General features: G+C 29.9%; 7 non-coding genes across 7 annotated transcripts; all 7 read left to right on the forward strand.

Moving 5' to 3' along the window:
• The first annotated feature begins 593 nt into the window (after nt 1-593).
• On the forward strand, nt 594-665 carry TRNAQ-CUG (transfer RNA glutamine (anticodon CUG)). Its single transcript has one exon. It is a non-coding gene; the product is annotated as a tRNA-Gln (tRNA).
• A 1,811-nt stretch (nt 666-2,476) lies between these two features.
• TRNAQ-CUG (transfer RNA glutamine (anticodon CUG)) lies at nt 2,477-2,548 on the forward strand. Its single transcript has one exon. It is a non-coding gene; the product is annotated as a tRNA-Gln (tRNA).
• Nucleotides 2,549-4,359: 1,811 nt separating this feature from the next.
• On the forward strand, nt 4,360-4,431 carry TRNAQ-CUG (transfer RNA glutamine (anticodon CUG)). Its single transcript has one exon. It is a non-coding gene; the product is annotated as a tRNA-Gln (tRNA).
• Nucleotides 4,432-6,241: 1,810 nt separating this feature from the next.
• On the forward strand, nt 6,242-6,313 carry TRNAQ-CUG (transfer RNA glutamine (anticodon CUG)). The gene has a single exon. It is a non-coding gene; the product is annotated as a tRNA-Gln (tRNA).
• Nucleotides 6,314-8,124: 1,811 nt separating this feature from the next.
• TRNAQ-CUG (transfer RNA glutamine (anticodon CUG)) lies at nt 8,125-8,196 on the forward strand. The gene has a single exon. It is a non-coding gene; the product is annotated as a tRNA-Gln (tRNA).
• A 1,810-nt stretch (nt 8,197-10,006) lies between these two features.
• TRNAQ-CUG (transfer RNA glutamine (anticodon CUG)) lies at nt 10,007-10,078 on the forward strand. The gene has a single exon. It is a non-coding gene; the product is annotated as a tRNA-Gln (tRNA).
• Nucleotides 10,079-11,879: 1,801 nt separating this feature from the next.
• On the forward strand, nt 11,880-11,951 carry TRNAQ-CUG (transfer RNA glutamine (anticodon CUG)). Its single transcript has one exon. It is a non-coding gene; the product is annotated as a tRNA-Gln (tRNA).
• Nucleotides 11,952-13,129: the final 1,178 nt, after the last annotated feature.

Consider the following 13,129-nt stretch of genomic DNA (forward strand, 5'->3'; position numbering starts at 1 on the left):
TGTATTGGTAACCACTCCACTCTGATCTTTGAATATAGTGATCTGTATTTAAATCTTGGTAGGTCCTATTGGTTTTTTGTAAGTACCATTCAGTTCATATCTCTCTGAGAGTACATTCTTATAAAAATATTTAGATGCTCCCTAATGGATGAGGTTTCATGGTGTATTGGTAAACATTTTGGACTCTGAACCCATAATCTATATTTACATCTTGGTAGGTTATGTTGGTTTTGTTGTAAGTACAATACAGTTAATATCTCTGAGAAAGAAAATATCTATAAATTGCATAAATTAAGAATCTTACACACTGAGAGACAGGTTTATCTGTCATTTAATTCCAATAAAATGTATCCACTAAGAATCTTATACTCTGACCAAAAATGTACATGCTACCATATGAATGAGGTTTCATTGTGTACTGTTAACAATTCTGGACTCTGAAACCTATAATCTGTATAAAAATTTGGTAGGTCCTAATAGCTTTTTTTGTAAATACAATGTTATACTTATCTCTCTGATTATTATTCCTGTAACTTGTAGAAAATAAGATCTCACACTCGAAGAGAAAGTTGTATATGTGGTGTTAGAAGTGAGGTTCCATGGTGTAATGGTTAGCACTCTGGACTCTGAATCCAGCAATCCGAGTTCAAATCTCGGTGGGACCTAATGTGTTTTAGTACCTTCAGTTTAAGTTCTTGATTGACAGAAAGTCTTCTTTTTCATACATATAATCATTTTTTTAAATCACTGATTTTTGTAAATATGTACAAAAAGCTAAAAAAGGTAGTTATAGAAATGTATGTAATTATATGAATTTTACTATATAACCCAAATAAGCGTTGATGTAAATATATGTACAATAATTGCAATAAAATGTGTCTTCTAAGAATCTAACATTTTAGAAAAAAATGTTTAGCTCTCCCTCGTGAATGAGGTTTCTTGGGGTATTGGTAACCACTCTGATCTTTGAATCCAGTGATCTGTATTTAAATCTTGGTAGGTCCTATTGGTTTTTTGTAAGAACCGTTCAGTTTATATTTCTCTGAGAGTACATTCTAATAAAAACTGTTTAAATGCTTCCTCATGAATGAGGTTTCCTGGTGTATTTGTAACCATTTTGGACTCTGAATCCATGATTTGTATTTACATCTTGGTAGGTCCTATTGTTTTTTGGTAAGTATTATGCAGTTCATATCTCTGAGAAAGAAAATATCTATAAATTGCATAAATTAAGAATCATACACACTGAGAGACAGGTTTATCTGTAATATATTTCCAATAAAACGTAACCTCTAAGAATCTTACACTGTGAGAAATGTTTTTACATGCCACCATATGAATGAGCTTTCATGGTGTACTGTTAACAATTCTGGACTCTGAAACTAATAATCTGTATATACAAATTGGTAGGTCCTAATGGTTTTATTTGTAAATACAATGTAGTACATATCTCTCTGAATGAATATTTCTGTATCTTGTAGAAATTAGGATTTTACACTCTGAGAGAAAGTTTTATATGTGTTATTAGAAGGGAGATTCCATGGTGTTATGGTTAGCACTCTGTACTCTGAATCCAGTAAATTGAGTTAAAATTTCGGTGGGACCAGGTGCATTTTAGTACCTTCAGTTTAAGTCCTTGACAAAAACTTTTCTTTTTTATACATATAATACATTTTTTAAATAACTTATTATTGTAAATATGTACTAAAATCTAAAAAAAGGTAGTTAAAGAAATTTTTGTAATTATATGAATTTTACTGTGTAATCCAAATAAGCATTGATGTTAATATATGTACAATAACTTCAATAAAATGTGTCTTCTAAGAATCTAACATTTTAGAAAAAAATGTTTAGATGTTCCCTAATGAATGTGGTTTCTTGGTGTATTGGTAACCACTCCACTCTGATCTTTGAATATAGTGATCTGTATTTAAATCTTGGTAGGTCCTATTGGTTTTTTGTAAGTACCATTCAGTTCATATCTCTCTGAGAGTACATTCTTATAAAAAATATTTAGATGCTCCCTAATGGATGAGGTTTCATGGTGTATTGGTAATCATTTTGGACTCTGAATCCATGATCTATATTTACATCTTGGTAGGTTATATTGGTTTTGTTGTAAGTACAATACAGTTAATATCTCTGAGAAAGAAAATATCTATAAATTGCATAAATTAGGAATCTTACACACTGAGAGACAGGTTTATCTGTCATTTAATTCCAATAAAATGTATCCACTAAGAATCTTATACTCTGACCAAAAATGTACATGCTACCATATGAATGAGGTTTCATTGTGTACTGTTAACAATTCTGGACTCTGAAACCTATAATCTGTATAAAAATTTGGTAGGTCCTAATGGCTTTTTTTGTAAATACAATGTTATACTTATCTCTCTGATTATTATTCCTGTAACTTGTAAAAAATAAGATCTCACACTCCAAGAGAAAGTTGTATATGTGGTATTAGAAGAGAGGTTCCATGGTGTAATGGTTAGCACTCTGGACTCTGAATCCAGCGATCTGAATTCAAATCTCGGTGGGACCTGATGTGTTTTAGTACCTTCAGTTTAAGTTCTTGATTGACAGAAACTCTTCTTTTTCATACATATAATGATTTTTTTAAATCACTGATTTTTGTAAATATGTACAAAAAGCTAAAAAAGGTAGTTATAGAAATGTATGTAATTATATGAATTTTACTATATAACCCAAATAAGCGTTGATGTAAATATATGTACAATAATTGCAAAAAAATGTGTCTTCTAAGAATCTAAAATTTTAGAAAAAAATGTTTAGCTCTCCCTCGTGAATGAGGTTTCTTGGTGTATTGGTAACCACTCTGATCTTTGAATCCAGTGATCTGTATTTAAATCTTGGTAGGTCCTATTGGTTTTTTGTAAGAACTGTTCAGTTTATTTTTCTCCGAGAGTACATTCTAATAAAAACTGTTTAAATGCTTCCTCATGAATGAGGTTTCCTGGTGTATTTGTAACCATTTTGGACTCTGAATCCATGATTTGTATTTACATCTTGGTAGGTCCTATTGTTTTTTTGTAAGTATTATGCAGTTCATATCTCTGAGAAAGAAAATATCTATAAATTGCATAAACTAAGAATCATACACACTGAGAGACAGGTTTATCTGTAATATATTTCCAATAAAATGTAACCTCTAAGAATCTTACACTGTGAGAAAATTTTTTACATGCCACCATATGAATGAGCTTTCATGGTTTACTGTTAACAATTCTGGACTCTGAAACTAATAATCTGTATATACAAATTGGTAGGTCCTAATGGTTTTATTTGTAAATACAATGTAGTACATATCTCTCTGAATAAATATTTCTGTATCTTGTAGAAATTAAGATTTTACACTCTGAGAGAAAGTTTTATATGTGTTATTAGAAGGGAGATTCCATGGTGTTATGGTTAGCACTCTGTACTCTGAATCCAGTAAATTGAGTTAAAATTTCGGTGGGAACTGGTGCATTTTAGTACCTTCAGTTTAAGTCCTTGACAAAAACTTTTCTTTTTTATACATATAATACATTTTTTAAATAACTTATTATTGTAAATATGTACTAAAATCTAAAAAAAGGTAGATAAAGAAATGTTTGTAATTATATGAATTTTACTGTGTAATCCAAATAAGCATTGATGTTAATATATGTACAATAACTTCAATAAAATGTGTCTTCTAAGAATCTAACATTTTAGAAAAAAATGTTTAGATGTTCCCTAATGAATGTGGTTTCTTGGTGTATTGGTAACCACTCCACTCTGATCTTTGAATATAGTGATCTGTATTTAAATCTTGGTAGGTCCTATTGGTTTTTTGTAAGTACCATTCAGTTCATATCTCTCTGAGAGTACATTCTTATAAAAAATATTTAGATGCTCCCTAATGGATGAGGTTTCATGGTGTATTGGTAATCATTTTGGACTCTGAATCCATGATCTATATTTACATCTTGGTAGGTTATATTGGTTTTGTTGTAAGTACAATACAGTTAATATCTCTGAGAAAGAAAATATCTATAAATTGCATAAATTAAGAATCTTACACACTGAGAGACAGGTTTATCTGTCATTTAATTCCAATAAAATGTATCCACTAAGAATCTTATACTCTGACCAAAAATGTACATGCTACCATATGAATGAGGTTTCATTGTGTACTGTTAACAATTCTGGACTCTGAAACCTATAATCTGTATAAAAATTTGGTAGGTCCTAATGGCTTTTTTTGTAAATACAATGTTATACTTATCTCTCTGATTATTATTCCTGTAACTTGTAAAAAATAAGATCTCACACTCCAAGAGAAAGTTGTATATGTGGTGTTAGAAGAGAGGTTCCATGGTGTAATGGTTAGCACTCTGGACTCTGAATCCAGCGATCTGAATTCAAATCTCGGTGGGACCTGATGTGTTTTAGTACCTTCAGTTTAAGTTCTTGATTGACAGAAACTCTTCTTTTTCATACTTATAATGATTTTTTTAAATCACTGATTTTTGTAAATATGTACAAAAAGCTAAAAAAGGTAGTTATAGAAATGTATGTAATTATATGAATTTTACTATATAACCCAAATAAGCGTTGATGTAAATATATGTACAATAATTGCAAAAAAATGTGTCTTCTAAGAATCTAAAATTTTAGAAAGAAATGTTTAGCTCTCCCTCGTGAATGAGGTTTCTTGGTGTATTGGTAACCACTCTGATCTTTGAATCCAGTGATCTGTATTTAAATCTTGGTAGGTCCTATTGGTTTTTTGTAAGAACTGTTCAGTTTATTTTTCTCCGAGAGTACATTCTAATAAAAACTGTTTAAATGCTTCCTCATGAATGAGGTTTCCTGGTGTATTTGTAACCATTTTGGACTCTGAATCCATGATTTGTATTTACATCTTGGTAGGTCCTATTGTTTTTTTGTAAGTATTATGCAGTTCATATCTCTGAGAAAGAAAATATCTATAAATTGCATAAACTAAGAATCATACACACTGAGAGACAGGTTTATCTGTAATATATTTCCAATAAAATGTAACCTCTAAGAATCTTACACTGTGAGAAAAAAATTGACATGCCACCATATGAATGAGCTTTCATGGTTTACTGTTAACAATTCTGGACTCTGAAACTAATAATCTGTATATACAAATTGGTAGGTCCTAATGGTTTTATTTGTAAATACAATGTAGTACATATCTCTCTGAATGAATATTTCTGTATCTTGTAGAAATTAAGATTTTACACTCTGAGAGAAAGTTTTATATGTGTTATTAGAAGGGAGATTCCATGGTGTTATGGTTAGCACTCTGTACTCTGAATCCAGTAAATTGAGTTCAAATTTCGGTGGGAACTGGTGCATTTTAGTACCTTCAGTTTAAGTCCTTGACAAAAACTTTTCTTTTTTATACATATAATACATTTTTTAAATAACTTATTATTGTAAATATGTACTAAAATCTAAAAAAAGGTAGTTAAAGAAATGTTTGTAATTATATGAATTTTACTGTGTAATCCAAATAAGCATTGATGTTATTATATGTACAATAACTTCAATAAAATGTGTCTTCTAAGAATCTAACATTTTAGAAAAAAATGTTTAGATGTTCCCTAATGAATGTGGTTTTTTGGTGTATTGGTAACCACTCCACTCTGATCTTTGAATATAGTGATCTGTATTTAAATCTTGGTAGGTCCTATTGGTTTTTTGTAAGTACCATTCAGTTCATATCTCTCTGAGAGTACATTCTTATAAAAATATTTAGATGCTCCCTAATGGATGAGGTTTCATGGTGTATTGGTAAACATTTTGGACTCTGAACCCATAATCTATATTTACATCTTGGTAGGTTATGTTGGTTTTGTTGTAAGTACAATACAGTTAATATCTCTGAGAAAGAAAATATCTATAAATTGCATAAATTAAGAATCTTACACACTGAGAGACAGGTTTATCTGTCATTTAATTCCAATAAAATGTATCCACTAAGAATCTTATACTCTGACCAAAAATGTACATGCTACCATATGAATGAGGTTTCATTGTGTACTGTTAACAATTCTGGACTCTGAAACCTATAATCTGTATAAAAATTTGGTAGGTCCTAATAGCTTTTTTTGTAAATACAATGTTATACTTATCTCTCTGATTATTATTCCTGTAACTTGTAGAAAATAAGATCTCACACTCGAAGAGAAAGTTGTATATGTGGTGTTAGAAGTGAGGTTCCATGGTGTAATGGTTAGCACTCTGGACTCTGAATCCAGCAATCCGAGTTCAAATCTCGGTGGGACCTAATGTGTTTTAGTACCTTCAGTTTAAGTTCTTGATTGACAGAAAGTCTTCTTTTTCATACATATAATCATTTTTTTAAATCACTGATTTTTGTAAATATGTACAAAAAGCTAAAAAAGGTAGTTATAGAAATGTATGTAATTATATGAATTTTACTATATAACCCAAATAAGCGTTGATGTAAATATATGTACAATAATTGCAATAAAATGTGTCTTCTAAGAATCTAACATTTTAGAAAAAAATGTTTAGCTCTCCCTCGTGAATGAGGTTTCTTGGGGTATTGGTAACCACTCTGATCTTTGAATCCAGTGATCTGTATTTAAATCTTGGTAGGTCCTATTGGTTTTTTGTAAGAACCGTTCAGTTTATATTTCTCTGAGAGTACATTCTAATAAAAACTGTTTAAATGCTTCCTCATGAATGAGGTTTCCTGGTGTATTTGTAACCATTTTGGACTCTGAATCCATGATTTGTATTTACATCTTGGTAGGTCCTATTGTTTTTTGGTAAGTATTATGCAGTTCATATCTCTGAGAAAGAAAATATCTATAAATTGCATAAATTAAGAATCATACACACTGAGAGACAGGTTTATCTGTAATATATTTCCAATAAAACGTAACCTCTAAGAATCTTACACTGTGAGAAATGTTTTTACATGCCACCATATGAATGAGCTTTCATGGTGTACTGTTAACAATTCTGGACTCTGAAACTAATAATCTGTATATACAAATTGGTAGGTCCTAATGGTTTTATTTGTAAATACAATGTAGTACATATCTCTCTGAATGAATATTTCTGTATCTTGTAGAAATTAGGATTTTACACTCTGAGAGAAAGTTTTATATGTGTTATTAGAAGGGAGATTCCATGGTGTTATGGTTAGCACTCTGTACTCTGAATCCAGTAAATTGAGTTAAAATTTCGGTGGGACCAGGTGCATTTTAGTACCTTCAGTTTAAGTCCTTGACAAAAACTTTTCTTTTTTATACATATAATACATTTTTTAAATAACTTATTATTGTAAATATGTACTAAAATCTAAAAAAAGGTAGTTAAAGAAATTTTTGTAATTATATGAATTTTACTGTGTAATCCAAATAAGCATTGATGTTAATATATGTACAATAACTTCAATAAAATGTGTCTTCTAAGAATCTAACATTTTAGAAAAAAATGTTTAGATGTTCCCTAATGAATGTGGTTTCTTGGTGTATTGGTAACCACTCCACTCTGATCTTTGAATATAGTGATCTGTATTTAAATCTTGGTAGGTCCTATTGGTTTTTTGTAAGTACCATTCAGTTCATATCTCTCTGAGAGTACATTCTTATAAAAAATATTTAGATGCTCCCTAATGGATGAGGTTTCATGGTGTATTGGTAATCATTTTGGACTCTGAATCCATGATCTATATTTACATCTTGGTAGGTTATATTGGTTTTGTTGTAAGTACAATACAGTTAATATCTCTGAGAAAGAAAATATCTATAAATTGCATAAATTAGGAATCTTACACACTGAGAGACAGGTTTATCTGTCATTTAATTCCAATAAAATGTATCCACTAAGAATCTTATACTCTGACCAAAAATGTACATGCTACCATATGAATGAGGTTTCATTGTGTACTGTTAACAATTCTGGACTCTGAAACCTATAATCTGTATAAAAATTTGGTAGGTCCTAATGGCTTTTTTTGTAAATACAATGTTATACTTATCTCTCTGATTATTATTCCTGTAACTTGTAAAAAATAAGATCTCACACTCCAAGAGAAAGTTGTATATGTGGTATTAGAAGAGAGGTTCCATGGTGTAATGGTTAGCACTCTGGACTCTGAATCCAGCGATCTGAATTCAAATCTCGGTGGGACCTGATGTGTTTTAGTACCTTCAGTTTAAGTTCTTGATTGACAGAAGTTCTTCTTTTTCATACATATAATGATTTTTTTAAATCACTGATTTTTGTAAATATGTACAAAAAGCTAAAAAAGGTAGTTATAGAAATGTATGTAATTATATGAATTTTATTATATAACCCAAATAAGCATGGATGTAAATTTATGTACAATAATTGCAATAAAATGTGTCTTCTAAGAATCTAACATTTTAGAAAAAAATGTTTAGCTCTCCCTCGTGAATGAGGTTTCTTGGTGTATTGGTAACCACTCTGATCTTTGAATCCAGTGATCTGTATTTAAATCTTGGTAGGTCCTATTGGTTTTTTGCAAGAACCGTTCAGTTTATATTTTTCTGAGAGTTCATTCTAATAAAAACTGTTTAAATGCTTCATCATGAATGAGGTTTCCTGGTGTATTTGTAACCATTTTGGACTCTGAATCCATGATTTGTATTTACATCTTGGTAGGTCCTATTGTTTTTTTGTAAGTATTATGCAGTTCATATCTCTGAGAAAGAAAATATCTATAAATTGCATAAACTAAGAATCATACACACCGAGAGACAGGTTTATCTGTAATATATTTCCAATAAAATGTAACCTCTAAGAATCTTACACTGTGAGAAATTTTTTTTACATGCCACCATATGAATGAGCTTTCATGGTTTACTGTTAACAATTCTGGACTCTGAAACTAATAATCTGTATATACAAATTGGTAGGTCCTAATGGTTTTATTTGTAAATACAATGTAGTACATATCTCTCTGAATGAATATTTCTGTATCTTGTAGAAATTAAGATTTTACACTCTGAGAGAAAGTTTTATATGTGTTATTAGAAGGGAGATTCCATGGTGTTATGGTTAGCACTCTGTACTCTGAATCCAGTAAATTGAGTTCAAATTTCGGTGGGAACTGGTGCATTTTAGTACCTTCAGTTTAAGTCCTTGACAAAAACTTTTCTTTTTTATACATATAATACATTTTTTAAATAACTTATTATTGTAAATATGTACTAAAATCTAAAAAAAGGTAGTTAAAGAAATGTTTGTAATTATATGAATTTTACTGTGTAATCCAAATAAGCATTGATGTTATTATATGTACAATAACTTCAATAAAATGTGTCTTCTAAGATTCTAACATTTTAGAAAAAAATGTTTAGATGTTCCCTAATGAATGTGGTTTTTTGGTGTATTGGTAACCACTCCACTCTGATCTTTGAATATAGTGATCTGTATTTAAATCTTGGTAGGTCCTATTGGTTTTTTGTAAGTACCATTCAGTTCATATCTCTCTGAGAGTACATTCTTATAAAAATATTTAGATGCTCCCTAATGGATGAGGTTTCATGGTGTATTGGTAAACATTTTGGACTCTGAACCCATAATCTATATTTACATCTTGGTAGGTTATGTTGGTTTTGTTGTAAGTACAATACAGTTAATATCTCTGAGAAAGAAAATATCTATAAATTGCATAAATTAAGAATCTTACACACTGAGAGACAGGTTTATCTGTCATTTTATTCCAATAAAATGTATCCACTAAGAATCTTATACTCTGACCAAAAATGTACATGCTACCATATGAATGAGGTTTCATTGTGTACTGTTAACAATTCTGGACTCTGAAACCTATAATCTGTATAAAAATTTGGTAGGTCCTAATAGCTTTTTTGTAAATACAATGTTATACTTATCTCTCTGATTATTATTCCTGTAACTTGTAGAAAATAAGATCTCACACTCTAAGAGAAAGTTGTATATGTGGTGTTAGAAGAGAGGTTCCATGGTGTAATGGTTAGCACTCTGGACTCTGAATCCAGCAATCCGAGTTCAAATCTCGGTGGGACCTAATGTGTTTTAGTACCTTCAGTTTAAGTTCTTGATTGACAGAAAGTCTTCTTTTTCATACATATAATGATTTTTTTAAATCACTGATTTTTGTAAATATGTACAAAAAGCTAAAAAAGGTAGTTATAGAAATGTATGTAATTATATGAATTTTACTATATAACCCAAATAAGCGTTGATGTAAATATATGTACAATAATTGCAATAAAATGTGTCTTCTAAGAATCTAACATTTTAGAAAAAAATGTTTAGCTCTCCCTCGTGAATGAGGTTTCTTGGTGTATTGGTAACCACTCTGATCTTTGAATCCAGTGATCTGTATTTAAATCTTGGTAGGTCCTATTGGTTTTTTGTAAGAACCGTTCAGTTTATATTTCTCTGAGAGTACATTCTAATAAAAACTGTTTAAATGCTTCCTCATGAATGAGGTTTCCTGGTGTATTTGTAACCATTTTGGACTCTGAATCCATGATTTGTATTTACATCTTGGTATGGCCTATTGTTTTTTTGTAAGTATTATGCAGTTTATATCTCTGAGAAAGAAAATATCTATAAATTGCATTAATTAAGAATCATACACACTGAGAGACAGGTTTATCTGTAATATATTTCCAATAAAATGTAACCTCTAAGAATCTTACACTGTGAGAAAATTTTTTACATGACACCATATGAATGAGCTTTCATGGTTTACTGTTAACAATTCTGGACTCTGAAACTAATAATCTGTATATACAAATTGTTAAGGTCCTAATGGTTTTATTTGTAAATACAATGTAGTACATATCTCTCTGAATGAATATTTCTGTATCTTGTAGAAATTAAGATTTTACACTCTGAGTGAAAGTTTTATATGTGTTATTCCACGGTGTTATGGTTAGCACTCTGTACTCTGAATCCAGTAAATTGAGTTCAAATTTCGGTGGGACCAGGTGCATTTTAGTACCTTCAGTTTAAGTCCTTGACAAAAACTTTTCTTTTTTTATACATATAATACATTTCTTAAATAACTTATTAATGTAAATATGTACTAAAATCTAAAAAAAGGTAGTTATAGAAATGTTTGTAATTAAATGAATTTTACTGTGTAATCCAAATAAGCATTGATGTTAATATATGTACAATAACGTCAATAAAATGTGTCTTCTAAGAATCTTACATTTTAGAAAAAAATGTTTAGATGTTCCCTAATGAATGTGGTTTCTTGGTGTATTGGTAACCACTCCACTCTGATCTTAGAATATAGTGATCTGTATTTAAATCTTGGTAGGTCCTATTGGTTTTTTGAAAGTACCATTCAGTTCATATCTCTCTGAGAGTACATTCTTATAAAAATATTTAGATGCTCCCTAATGGATGAGGTTTCATGGTGTATTGGTAAACATTTTGGACTCTGAATCCATGATCTATATTTACATCTTGGTAGGTTATATTGGTTTTGTTGTAAGTACAATACAGTTAATATCTCTGAGAAAGAAAATAACTATAAATTGCATAAATTAAGATTCTTACACACTGAGAGACAGGTTTATCTGTCATTTAATTCCAATAAAATGTATCCACTAAAAAACTTATACTCTGACCAAAAATGTACATGCTACCATATGAATGAGGTTTCATTGTGTACTGTTAACAATTCTGGACTCTAAAACCTATAATCTGTATAAAAATTTGGTAGGTCCTAATGGCTTTTTTTTGTAAATACAATGTTATACTTATCTCTCTGATTATTATTCCTGTAACTTGTAGAAAATAAGATCTCACACTCTAAGAGAAAGTTGTATATGTGGTGTTAGAAGAGAGGTTCCATGGTGTAGTGGTTAGCGCTCTGGACTCTGAATCCAGCGATCTGAGTTCAATTCTCCGTGGGACCTGATGTGTTTTAGTACCTTCAGTTTAAGTTCTTGATTGACAGAAACTCTTCTTTTTCATACATATAATGATTTTTTTAAATCACTGATTTTTGTAAATATGTACAAAAAGCTAAAAAAGGTAGTTATAGAAATGTATGTAATTATATGAATTTTACTATATAACCCAAATAAGCGTTGATGTAAATATATGTACAATAATTGCAAAAAAATGTGTCTTCTAAGAATCTAAAATTTTAGAAAAAAATGTTTAGCTCTCCCTCGTGAATGAGGTTTCTTGGTGTATTGGTAACCACTCTGATCTTTGAATCCAGTGATCTGTATTTAAATCTTGGTAGGTCCTATTGGTTTTTTGTAAGAACTGTTCAGTTTATTTTTCTCCGAGAGTACATTCTAATAAAAACTGTTTAAATGCTTCCTCATGAATGAGGTTTCCTGGTGTATTTGTAACCATTTTGGACTCTGAATCCATGATTTGTATTTACATCTTGGTAGGTCCTATTGTTTTTTTGTAAGTATTATGCAGTTCATATCTCTGAGAAAGAAAATATCTATAAATTGCATAAACTAAGAATCATACACACTGAGAGACAGGTTTATCTGTAATATATTTCCAATAAAATGTAACCTCTAAGAATCTTACACTGTGAGAAAATTTTTTACATGCCACCATATGAATGAGCTTTCATGGTTTACTGTTAACAATTCTGGACTCTGAAACTAATAATCTGTATATACAAATTGGTAGGTCCTAATGGTTTTATTTGTAAATACAATGTAGTACATATTTCTCTGAATAAATATTTCTGTATCTTGTAGAAATTAAGATTTTACACTCTGAGAGAAAGTTTTATATGTGTTATTAGAAGGGAGATTCCATGGTGTTATGGTTAGCACTCTGTACTCTGAATCCAGTAAATTGAGTTAAAATTTCGGTGGGAACTGGTGCATTTTAGTACCTTCAGTTTAAGTCCTTGACAAAAACTTTTCTTTTTTATACATATAATACATTTTTTAAATAACTTATTATTGTAAATATGTACTAAAATCTAAAAAAAGGTAGTTAAAGAAATGTTTGTAATTATATGAATTTTACTGTGTAATCCAAATAAGCATTGATGTTAATATATGTACAATAACTTCAATAAAATGTGTCTTCTAAGAATCTAACATTTTAGAAA

This window comes from Pseudophryne corroboree, chromosome 11 (assembly GCF_028390025.1).
Source record: "Pseudophryne corroboree isolate aPseCor3 chromosome 11, aPseCor3.hap2, whole genome shotgun sequence".
In the NCBI taxonomy this organism is placed as follows: Eukaryota; Metazoa; Chordata; class Amphibia; order Anura; family Myobatrachidae; genus Pseudophryne; species Pseudophryne corroboree.